The following is a 13,238-nucleotide window of genomic DNA, read 5'->3' on the forward strand; positions in this document are numbered from 1 at the left end:
CAGACACTACCCTTTTGCTTGCATCACTGAAATTAACCTTCAGCAGCCCTGTGAGGTAGGTTAAGATCTCATACGTGGGAAAAAAATCACTTCCTGAGGGAGTGGTTTAGTTAAGCGTATATTAAATTGTTTCCAAAGTGCAGTCTCTTTTTATCATATACTCGGGATGGGTGTTTGCAATGCAGCCTTTAAGTAGTTGACTTATTTTAGTAGCTGATTCAAAGAATTTGAACCAGTAGTAGTAGTAGTATAGGTACTACAAGGAACACCTAGAACAGAGACATCCCATTTCCTCTAAAGCACCAACTTGGAAGTCATAGCAAGAACCTACGGGAGGAAATTGGTCAATTCAATGAGGTTTATTTGCGAGGTGTAAGAAATCTGTGAAGTTTTTGAAATCTGTGTTTACCTATGTTGCCCTTGTCAGGTAAAACCTCTAAATTTGCAAAATTCACTACTCTTTGAGGATTAGTTATTTTACTTGTTGAAGGCTAATTAACTTCAGATGGACATAGGAAAAATGCAGGAAAAACATAATTACTGTCCTTTCTCACTTTTGTATGTGTACTTCCTACCTCTGGTGTACCTACTTCATCTGTCTTAACTGAAACCTTGCACATTCTTTTTTTTTTTTTTTCCTTGCACATTCTTGATGGTCCTGCTCAGCAATCCTTTGCATCGTGAAGCTTCTACACTTAGTGGGAAGTGTTTATTTCCTATTCTGACTTCCCAGTTATGCTGTGGTATCCTTTATCTCAGTCTGTTTTATGGTAGAATTGTCTGATTGGTATTCGGTTTTAAGCTCCAAGAGTTCTGGTCATATCTTTTTGTCCTGCATAAGGCCAAGCAAGGGGCTTAGTAGGAATCAGTAGATGTTGGTTGAGTATATGAGAGAATGAGTGAAAGAGAGGCAAAGGAGGTTACTGTGGGAGCAGCTTCCTTCTCTCTCCGTAGTCACAAAGGGAGCCTTGGCATTGTACTTAAAGTGTTTTGTGTTTAACATGAAGTACACAGACCCTTTTTGAAGTCTTCATATTCTTAGGTTACTAACTTCAAGCCTTTGAGTGCTTAGGTCTTAAAATAGGACTTCTGTAGAAATAGTAATACATGTGGCACATAGCAGGGGCTCAAAAAAAAAAGGATTATTGGGTGAATTGAATAAATCAAATTATTCGGCAAAAATCGCATCAAGTAAAGTAAATTGTTCTTTTAACTTTCAGCTGGTCTCCTAGCACTTTTCTTTACTCAGTCCTCTCTGCCCTTCCTCCTTTAACCCATAAAAGACTTACCTTCCTTATCTTACTTCCTTTTCTCATATCTGACTCTATTCTGTTTACAACTGTCTACTCTCTGAATGTTAGTACCTAGGCAAAAGCCTCTCCCTTGGCATAAACATTTCAATGGAGAGTGGAGTTAAGTATCCAACTTAAAAAAAAAAAAAGTCTATTTTCATGCCTGCTCTTCTCACCATGGGACAATTTTGTTGGTACTGCCCTCCTTTTAACAAGTTTTTGTGTATTATTTTGTGTGTGTGTGTGTGTGTGTGTGTATGTAAGGAATGAATTTGGCTTCTTTGTGACATACTACTATCCTTAGCTAAGATGAAGTTTTTCCTTGAAATTGGAGGTTTGGCCCTTAGTGTAAGTTTCCTGTTGGCCCTCAGGCTTAATCTGAAGGGTTTGTCATTATCTCTAACACAAGCTGTAAACTTCTAGAACTTGTTCTTATGCCTTTAGGGCACTGCTGCTCGGGTGGGGGGAACCAGCATGGAAGGGGTTAATGTTCGCAGCCAGCCGGTGCAGCTGGATGGCATTCATAAGGAGGGTTCTTTCTCAAGGCTACAGGAAACCGAGGGCGGCTTTGGACAGGTTGAAGCTGTCAAGTAGGGCAGCCTGGTGAGGAGTGGGTGAGCTCTGCTTTTGAATTTTGCTTTCCATGGAGATTTTTGTTTAGGCCTGGAGCAGGGAGGCCTCAACAGCCTTGAGATTCCTAAAATGTGCCAGCTGAATCAAAAGCCTTCAGTCATAGGGCTATACTAACGGTTTTGCCTGGGAGGTTGTACCTTTTGTAAACAACATCACGTAGAAAGAGAAAGCAAAATTCAAGCCTTCATGAGGAGGACACCTGGCCACCCCAAAGTAAGGTAAATGAGAAGTGGGGCATCTGTTTCAGATGAGCTGAGTGGATCCAAGTGGAATCCTGTTTGGGAATATGGCTGTTGAAAATATAGATCTGTGTTTTAGAGTAATTAACTCAAAATCCAACACCCTAGTTTTCTAAAATGATAAGAAAAAACACAGATGAACCCTGTTTAAGATTCTTCTGCTGAAGTGAATCAAGAGAGTGTCTTTAACAGTTTCTTAGGCCTTGCGGAAGAGGTTTTGGATCTTACAGAGGGGACTGGTTCAGAGACTCACTAGTTTTACCGAGTCTTCATATATAACCGAGAAGATTCTGGATTAGTAAACAGACATTTGCCAAGCTTGGGGTAGCCCATATGGTCACCTTCTTTAGAGTATAGATGTTTCATGAATCCAACTACTTAACGTTTACAAATTTATAACAACGTGTTTATAACTTATCAGGAAAGAATTGCAGGCAGCCCCCAATTCCAAAAAGGATTGTGTTCTATTTATTTATTTATTTATTTTATTTATGGCTGTGTTGGGTCTTCGCCTCTGTGCCAGGGCTTTCTCCAGCTGTGGCAAGCGGGGGCCACTCTTCATCGCGGTGCGCGGGCCTCTCACTATCGCGGCCTCTCTCGTTGCGGAGCACAGGCTCCAGACGCGCAGGCTCAGTAATTGTGGCTCACGGGCCCAGTTGCTCCGCGGCATGTGGGATCTTCCCAGACCAGGGCTCGAACCCGTGTCCCCTGCATTGGCAGGCAGATTCCCAACCACTGCGCCACCAGGGAAGCCCAGGATTGTGTTCTAAAAGTTCATGATAATTTGGAACTCAGAGTGTGTTTTCCAAAGAAACAGTTGTGGAAATGGTGGTAAAGGTCCCAGTTTAGTCCCCCAATTATATTAACCATTACTGCACTGGCTTCCCCTTCCCTCTTCCCAGGAAAATTCGTCCTCTCGGTGCTTTGTGCTAATGCAGGAGAGTTGGCCAGGGTGGAGTTGAGCACCGGGATGTCAGTGGAGCAAATCTGCTGCTTCTGAGGCTACAGGGTTTGTGGAAAGGGTGAGGTGACTAAGGAAAAATGAGGAAATTGGGGGCTGGGCTTGCGGTGAGAAAGACTGTAAGGCACTGCAGGCACTGCGAGTGATAAGGAGAAGGGAAGGGCTGGGTGGTTGGGAATTAGGATGCAGTGGATTTGCTTTCCCTGCTTTCTTCTTTATTATTCCTATCCCTTCCCTTTCACCCTCCCCAGTCTCCTTTCTCCTGAGTGGAAGAAACTGAGGGAGGGGGCCTGGATGGTAAGGAGTGGCACTAGGAAGCCTGAATGGCCAAATCTCAAGGTGAAGGAGGGTAAAGCCAAAGAAACATAGCTTTAGGTATTCCCAGGTAAGTCATCATTGGGCCATTGCTCTGGGTTCTCAGAAGCAGTTTTGTCTGAAGTAAGATTGTGAGCCACTTTGGAGTATTCCAGTACGTTTGGGGTATAGTTACCCTCTTCCTTGATATGTTTCAGACATAATAAATCTAAAACAACTATCAGACAGTGGGCCTTTTTCTCTCACTGGCATGCAGGTGATGAGTGCTCATTTACTACTATTATTTAAGAAGTGTGATTTCCATAAGGAAGTTCCTCAAGTTTGGGCTTCTGATATTAAAGAGGGACAGATCGCAAACTATTCGTGCCCAAACGTTGGAATTTTCCTCTTAAAAGTGTAGCGGGGGCTTCCCTGGTGGCGCAGTGGTTGAGAATCTGCCTGCTAATGCAGGAGACACGGGTTCGAGCCCTGGTCTGGGAAGATCCCACATGCCACGGAGCAGCTGGGCCCGTGAGCCACAGCTGCTGAGCCTGCGCGTCTGGAGCCTGTGCCCCGCAACGGGAGGGGCCGCGATAGTGAAAGGCCCGCGCACCGCGATGAAGAGCGGTCCCCGCACCGCGATGAAGAGTGGCCCCCACTTGCCGCAACTAGAGAAAGCCCTCGCACGAACCGAAGACCCAGCACAGCCAAAAATAAATAAATAAATAAATAAATAAATAAAATTAAAAAAAAAAAAAAAAAAAGTGTAGCGGATTTCTTGATTCTATAACCAAGAAAAATTTTCCCTGGAAACATTCCAGGTTTTTCCTCTGTTGTTTTAGTTTGTTCTTATTACAAGCACTTCGAAGAAAATGTGTGGTAATTGGGTTTTCCTGAGTAACGTAGCAAGTCCGCAGTTTATTTACTGCACAAGGCTGACCCTGTGTCAAGCACTGTGCATTCAAAGGTGGAAGGGGGTGCTACTCCCTAGGAGTTTCTGCCCAGTGAGGTAGCTCAGTTGTAGGACAACATGGTTTTGGTAATCCAAGCTTTGTCTGAGTTATATCCCAGGCAGGGTGTATGACTTCACAGAGATGGTGACACTTGACCTAAGGCTTATAAAATGGACATGATGGGATTTGGCATTTAGGAGGTCATTTTCTAACCTGAATAAGAGCAGCTTCATTGTTGGTTTTCTCCCTATTTTAAACACAAAACTGGGCTTAAAGAGCTGCCGAATGGTATTTCAAGTCTCAAATCCCATTATGGCATTTGTGTTATAATTCTTCAGACCCAGTCCAGAAGCTATCTCTCTTGGGTTGCATGTACCATCTAGTAGTATTGTTGGATTTTAATATAATGATGAAAGTATAAATTAATAACCTTAAAGAGCATTTCCATGGTTGTCATAGCACCAGTGAGATTAAGCACAGTTAGAGGGTGAGGGTTGGGACTCATGTGTCTCAACAGCAGCCCTTTCCTGTAAGTTATTTTCAGCATCAGCTCAGGAAATATCAAACATTTGTATGGCTCTTTAACTCTGTGTTTCTTGTGTTGGAACCATAGCCACACAGGTTTGGCAAATCTATTTGTTTACATACTTACCCTACATTTGAAACTGCGGATTTTTATTTCTTGGCAGTAAAGCTTTTCTTTTTTCCTTTTAAATATGTATTAGGAATTAGTTAAAGTGCAGTATTTTGTCCAACTATATTACTTTGGTCTCATTCTTGCCAAAACAGAATAAGTGATATTTTATCAAATATATATGTTTTTAAGTGATAGAACGTCACTTTATACTTTTAGAGTGCATATTTTTAGCCAGAGATGGAAAAACAAACATCCTACATTGTGATTGTGTGTACACACACACACACACACACACATGCATCCTGTCTTCCTTGGTAAAAATACATTGTTTTGAGATAGCTTATATTTGCACATTTGGGAGAAAAAAGGTGGCATTATTTTTTGAGATAATTGATTGATTTTCCATTGCTAGGTTTTTATTAAATTTTGAATAGTAAAAATCAAATATGTATTTTAAAAATTTAGCCAAGGTTCTCATTTTGTTTTCATAAAATTGCAATTAAAAGTTGTATCAGTGATTTTCAAAAATGAAAACACTGAACAAGGAGGTGGAGCTGGGGCACAGGACCATGGAGATCTGCCCAGTGTGGTGTATCTTGGCGTGGCTTTTCAGCATTGCGTGGTCCAACTGGATCTAACCCTCCAGGTGACAATGACACACACATAGCCCTAACAGTTCGCAAGTCGGGAGAGGGGTATAGGTTTAAATGCAGGTGGTTTGAAGGAGGGATGTTTAATAAAGGCTTTGATTTAATCTTGAAAAAAAATTATATCAGTGGGCTTCCCTGGTGGTGCAGTGGTTGAGAATCCGCCTGCCAATGCAGGGGACACGGGTTCGAGCCCTGGTCTGGGAAGATCCCACATGCTGCGGAGCAACTAGGCCCGTGAGCCACAACTACTGAGCCTGCGCGTCTGGAGCCTGTGCTCCGCAACAAGAGAGGCCGCGATAGTGAAGAGGCCCGCGCACCGCGATGAAGAGTGGCCCGCGCTTGCCGCAACTAGAGAAAGCCCTCACACAGAAACGAAGACCCAACACAGCCAAAAATAAATATAAATAAATAAATAAATAAAAGATTACTATTAAAAAAAATTATATCAGTGAGATAGAAATTGCTTTGCAAAATGAGATTCTGACCTATTTTCTGGAGAAATGTTCCCAACATGAACTTTTTGGGAAAGGGCAGATGTGGGAAGGATGACAAAGAGGGCCTTCATTCTTTTCCTAAGCATTTTAATTCCTGTAAGGACCTGATAGATAAAGATAATCAGACAATCCATCAGTCTGTGAACGGATTAATCATATTAGTAGGATGTTTGGAACCTAATGAATTTTTGCAGTAAAAATAACCAGAGTAGGAGTTGGGTTCCCAGCCAGCCCACAAGAGCATCGTTAGTATATGAAAAATGCAATGGAAAGTAACAGGAAGTGAGACTGGGACAATAGCATTAAAACAGAACAATAAAGTTAAATAAATCGTTTTTATGACTCTTAAATGCTGGTGTATCCAAAGAGGAAAAGGTTAATGTGTTGATGAGGAAAATATTAAGGGAGGAGGGAACAGGATGAAGAGGTGGAGAAGATGACCTTTGGCTCACCAGTCCTCCAGGTGGTTCAGGGGAATTCCAGATGCAGGCTCCTGTTCAGACATAAGGGGATGAGTATATTCATATTTCAGGTATTCATAAGTATTGCCTGTGCTTGTATGATACTTTGGTAAGCTTTCTGTGTTCTCCCAGACATTTCTTTTAAATGCATCATCTTTTCCTGGAGTTGCATAGATTAATTTGGTATTTAGGGAAAGCCCTTTATTTAAAAAATAGACATGTTTATATGAGCCTGTTTATTTTAATACTTTCTTGAAACTATATTAGGTACAAAGAGAAGGTCGAGTCATGGTACTTTTGGGTGTGGGAAGCTACAAAGCAGTGCTGACCTTTTTATTAAAGACTGAGTTTAAAAGTTAAGTTCAAGGATGGAACTGCCGAATTTCTTCTGGGTGGTATGGAAAAACTGCTTTGGTGGTTTGGTCTGGGTCTGGTAATTGTGGATCTGTGGAGGGAAAAGAGTATTTGCAAGTAGTTTTGACATCAGGCAAAGACAGCCTATCACCGGGGCTATAAAAATTGGGTCTGTAAAATAGACTATCCATGGAGTAAAGTACTGTGATAGTAATTCCAGAAAGGACAGCTGTCTTCCGCAGTTTTCATTCAGTTTTCTCATCCCTTCTTATTTGCATGTATTATAGATCCATTCTGGTTCCATGTAAGTGTGAATTGGAGTAAGGCTGTATTAGGTATTATTACCCTTTTATATATAAAGAAACTGAAGCATAATGGTAGTGACTTCAGGGAAAAGGGGCAAAGATGGGAATGCAACTGGATTAGTGGTTCTGAGCCCTAACGTTCAAGGGTCTGTTTACCAGACTATCCCATTTATCAAAGTGTTTTGGTTTCTGCTTCAGGAAAGGTAAAATAATAAACACTGAACAAAGCAAGTCAGTTTCCCCTGAATGTTTGGATAAAAAATAAAAGAAAAACAAACACATTTAGCCTTTTTCTGTTTGAAATGATGTAACTGCTTGTTCTTTTAGCTCCTGTGGATTCTGTTGAAAACTTTGTTTTACTTAGATCATGTATTTTTTTAAAGTCAGTTTCTTGGTAACATATTTATAACAGTTGATATACTTTGGCATATGTTATTATCACTTGAAACATTAGGAATTAAAGTATAGACTTGGTTTTTAATAAACTTAGAATAGCTTGGTTTTTGTTCTGTGGTTTTGTTTTTTTTTTTCCCCCTTAATCTGATAGGCAGTTCTGATTTGAATTTCATGGCAACTGTAATGTCAAATCCAGGAAAGAAGATATAATGAATAAATAAGGAGTAACTGGTAACTGTTTTTTTCCCTCTTTCTGTTGGTCTTTAGATGTATCTACAGTCATAAGTAAACAGATTTCAATTTAAATGAGTAGTTTTTTCACTACTTAATTTTTCTTTCAATAGCTCCACTATTAGAAACAGGAGAATAAAGCACAGTTCCTCTCTAACGCTGTTAGGTTGCGGGAAGGACTCCGGAGAGGGAAAGGAGGGGTAAATAATGAGATCGTTCACTAGTCCAGGTATAAATCGATTTATTTGTTAGCAAAAGTTGGGGTGAAGACATTTAAATGAGGGCCTTTGGGGTAGTTTGAAAAATTTGGAAAGTATGTCTTTTAATGGCTTTAGGTCAAATGTAGTCATAGAATCATTAAAGTTTAAAACTAAAGGAGTCATTACAAATCATTCAACCCAACCTCCTCATTCACTGATAAGACCAAGCACAGCAAGACTTGTTGACTTTGCCCACACCACAGAGATGGGAAATTGCAAAACCATGGCTCCAACCTGGTGCTTCAAAATACCACGTTGCCACTTCTAACGCTGCTGTGGAAGCATTACAGAGACTGCAAGATTTAGAAAGCTCAGCTGATCTTAGTTGCAAAAAGTTTCAGGATTGCTTGTACCATTGCTTTTTTTCTCCTGCTATGACAGATATAGTTCCCCCTATCAGGAAGGAGGGCTGCCGCACAGCTGCATATGAGCATAGGATTATATGACTCCTATTTTTTAAACGGTGATTTCAGGGAGGTAGAGTGTTGAAACTAAGCGGAAACTTTCAGCCAACAAATATCTGATGCTGCTAATATATGTTAGTATATTAGTATTTCTTCCCTTCAACTCTCTGATTCTCACCATCAATCCAGTTTTTTCCCCACTTCACCGAAACTTTATTTATCAGACAATATCAAGGATAAGAAATGCTGTTAACATCAGATAGCATGGATTCCATGTTTAATAGTAACAGCTACTATTTACTCCGTATTTCTGACATGCTAGGAGCTCTCACAAGAATTATTTAGTCCCTATTATCCTATAAGATAGATAATATCTTCTATTACAGATGAGGAAACTAAGACTTTAATGAGGTTTAGTAACTTGCCCAGGGGCACACAGCTGATATTTAGATAAACTGAGTCTGGAACCAAGTTTTCTGATCCTGAGACATAATGATTTTAAATCAGAACATGTTCATATTACACAGTTCTGTCTACCCAGGAGACCATGATTGAAAAAATATTACTGTCCCCAATTTGTTCACTGTCTAGAGGGAAGACACGGGGACACCTGCAGTGATATGTATAGAATTTAATGAGCAGTTTCAGAGGCTCTTTTCATGCAAAAAGAGCTCGTGAATTGGAAAGGTTTTATCGTTAGGAAATAGATACTTCAGTCGTTGAAAATGGAAGTAATCATGCCATGTTTGTATTTGGTCAAGTTAGTAGTGGTTACTATTCAAAAGTTAAAATGGTTTCTGTCATTTACCAGTTGCATGTGGACATCAATGACACAGAAAAGAATTATGCATGTCTCATATTTCCCCACTGATTTACCTGACACTTGCTTTTTTAATCTCTTATCCCAGTTCCTCATTTCATTTTCTGTCAAGTACTTTCTGAGCTCTGAAGCACTGTAGTTTAATATTAATTACTATTTATGGATTCCCCAAAGTAAATAATTTTGCAGGGCTGAAATACCTCTTATGATAACATAATATCCTTATTATCTTAATGAAAAATTAGATTTAAGTGAATGGTAGGGTTTTTTCCCCAAAGAGGCAGGTGATACACTCTCCCTAGTTGAAGATTAGAGGAGGTAGGATTTCTGGAGCCTTTTGAGTTATGAAAGTATAAGACCTGGAAACTGGGCGAGGGAGCACATTCAGTTGGGCTGTAGGTTGAAAGAAATTCTTAGATAAAGCATTTCTAACATTGCTGGGACCGCTGACACGGGTCACAATCACTGACTCTCTCCACTTGCAGGCTGGCAGAATCTACCTCCAAGGGGAAACTGATTGAGATGCCTCTTTGTGACTTTTTAATTCAGCATCTATGTTCATCCTGTCTAGGCTCAACTAAACCTGGCTAGTCTTCATTTTAAGCAAATAATGCTATAAATCATTTTATAGAAAACATTTAAATTCCTTCTGTGCACATCCTGCTGGAGATTTTAATACTGTGTTGGCATAAAATAATTACAGTACTTATTTTATAACAGACTTCTCTGAAGCAAGCCTGGTAAAACCTCTACTTGGCTGTTAAAGGTAGATACGTGTATATGAAAGTACTCAAACTGTATTTCATGTTCAATATCCTATAATTCTAATGTTTAATGAATTTTAAGTTGTTTTCTCTCAATTTAATCCAAATTAAAAATCTACCCAGAAATAGCTACACAATTGGCTTCATCATCAGGATGTTTCATTGTCAAAGGCATGTAAATCAAGTTTTTAGTCTACAAACGTAGATCATATATGTTTTACTGCTCTACATCACGTGTTTGCTGCCTCTCCTCTTCCCAATGTTTTATGCTAAAACAGAAGATGGAAAAGGGACAGTGGAGTGGTACTGCTTTGAAGGCTTTTGTTCTAAGAGCCAGCTGAAATCCCATGGCATCAATCTGCCATTTTTCCATGACTCTGATGCCCAAAGACTCCTACCTAAAGACAGTTGCTTTCAAAGGCATCTGGTTCTCATGTAAACATAGTGACATTTTAACTGCTAGAGGGATATTTTTAAGTGATTTTATTCCCTAGTGGCTAATCAGTGACTTTAGAGAGAGTTGGGTTTTTAGATTTCATTTTATAGAATTTATATGGAGAAGTTTAGTAAAATATAGATTTTTACTTTTATAGAAATTGATAAACTTAATTTTCCTTTGGATAAACCAGAAACCAAATAGTTACTGTTACCTCTTATTATGCCCTTCTCTCAGGCTGGTCTCAGCATTTGGAAATTGCAGGAGTGAGGTGGAATCAGACTAGAAGTCAGAGAAATTAAGGACATTAATTTCCTATCCACAAGGAATTTACAATCTGGTTTACTGTTTTTTGATTGAAATTGCTATTGATATAACTGTAGATTCACATGCAGTTGTAAGAAATGGTACAGAGAAAAACTAGCTATACTTTAGCAAGATTCCCTTACTGGGAACATTTTGCCCAACTATAGTAAAATAGCACAACCAGGATATTAACATAGATACAATCCACTGACCTTACTTAAATATGCTCAGTTTTACTTGTACTCAGTGTGTGTATATGTATTTAGTTCTGTATAATTTTATCAGGTGTGTGGTTTGTATATACACAATCACAGTCAAGATACCATACAATCCCATCACCACAAAGCTCCTTCTTGTTGCCCTTTTATAACCACACCCCCCTCCCACCTACCTCACTCCCCAATCCTTGGCAATCAATACTCATTTCAAAAATGTTATACATAATAGAATCATACAGTATGTAACCCTTAGGGATTGGCTTTTTTCATTTAGCATAATTCCTTGGAGATTCATCCATGGTGTTGCATTGCATCGATAGCTCTTTCCTTTCTATTGTTGAGTAATATTCCAGTTAAAGGACATACAGTTAAAGGGCCATTTCCACTGTTTGGCTCTTACAAATAAAGCTATAATGGACATTCATGTAAAGGTTTTTGTGAGAACATATATTTTCATTTCTCTGGGATCAATGCCCAGAAGTACAACTGTGGGTTATATGGTAACTGTATGTTTAGTTTTTAAGAAGCTGCCAAATTGTTTTAGAGTAGCTATGTCGTTTTACTTTCCCACCAGCAATGTGTGAGTGATCCAGTATCTCTGTATCCTCATCAGCACTTGGTGTCTGTCACGTTTTTATTGTAGCCATTCTGATAGGTGTGTAGTGACATCCCATTATGGTGCAATTTGCATTTCCGTAATGGCTAATGATGTTAAATATCTTTTCATGTGCATATTTGCTATTTGTATTTCTTCTAAGGTGAAATCTGTTTCTTCTGCCCATTTTCTAATGAGAATTCTGGTTTTGTGTTTTAAAGAATTATTTTGTAATTAAGCATCATTTGGTGGCCTATTCCCTGGATGATAAAATTGAAACTCCTTAGCTTAGTATATAAAACTTTTTGTGGTCTGGCCTTTCTAATCTCATGATCTTACCCATTTATATAAGACTGACCAACATTCCTAAACACCCTATTCCTTTTCATAGTTTTGTTCTACTACCTGACATACCCTTTCCCCCAGACAGATTATCTCTCAACCCTGTAGACCTTATTCAAAAGCTACCTTTCAAGGAGGTCTCCCCTTCCAAAGTAGGAAAGGTAACAAAATACCTCTACTTCCACCTATCTACTTATCCACCTACTCAGTTCTATTTTTCTTTCCAGTACTTCCTATTCCTGTCAGTAATTTCTATTTATTTATTTGCTCATCTGTCTCACCTACTAGAATATGACCTACATGAATGAAAGGCGCTTAATTTTTTTTTTATTGAAGTATGGTAGATTTACAGTGTTTTATTAGTTTCAGGTATACAGCAAAGCGATTCATTTAAATATATATTTTTTTTCAGATTCTTTTCCATTATAGGTTATTACAAGATATTGGATATAGTTCCCTGTGCTATACAGTATATCCTTGTTATTTATCTCTTTTATATATAGTAGTGTGTATCCGTTAATCCCAAATTCCTAATTTAGCCCTCCCCACCCCCCAGTCCCATTTCCCCAGTGGTAACCAAAAGTTTGTTTTCTATGTCTGTGAATCTATTTCTGTTTTGGAAGTAAGTTCATTTGTATATTTTTTTAGATTCCACATATAAGTGATATCATATGACATTTGTCTTTGTCTAACTTACTTCACTTAGTATGATAATCTCTAGGTCCATCCGTGTTTCTGCAAGTGGCATTATTTCATTCTTTTTTATGGCTGAGTAATATTCCATTGTGTATGTGTGTGTGTGTGTGTGTGTGTGTGTGTGTGTATACCAGATCTTCTTTATCCACTCGTCTGTTGATGGGCACTTAGTTTGCTTTCATGTCTTGGCTATTGTAAATAGTGCTGCTGAGAACATTGGGGTGCATGTATCTTTTCAAATTATGGTTTTCTCTGGATATATCCCCAGGAGTAGGATTTCTGCATCATATGGTGACTCTATTTTTAGTTTTTTAAGGAACCGCCATACTATTCTCCATAGTGGCTGTACCAATTTACATTCCCACCAACAGTGTAGGAGGGTTCCCTTTTCTCCACATGAGAGGCACTTAATTTTGTTACATTGCTTTATCCCCAGGGCCTAGAACAGTGCTTGGCATACAGTAGGCACATAGTAAATGTTTTTTGAAGGACTGAAT

The 13,238-nt window shown here is 39.1% G+C and overlaps 1 protein-coding gene across 4 annotated transcripts in view; it reads left to right on the plus strand.

Annotated features, from left to right (window-relative positions):
* Positions 1-13,238, plus strand: part of FGD6 (FYVE, RhoGEF and PH domain containing 6) — a 107,614-nt gene that overhangs the window by 8,306 nt on the left and 86,070 nt on the right. The window lies entirely within an intron of this gene.

The sequence above is a fragment of the Balaenoptera acutorostrata genome, chromosome 11, assembly GCF_949987535.1.
Source record: "Balaenoptera acutorostrata chromosome 11, mBalAcu1.1, whole genome shotgun sequence".
NCBI classification, from domain to species: Eukaryota; Metazoa; Chordata; class Mammalia; order Artiodactyla; family Balaenopteridae; genus Balaenoptera; species Balaenoptera acutorostrata.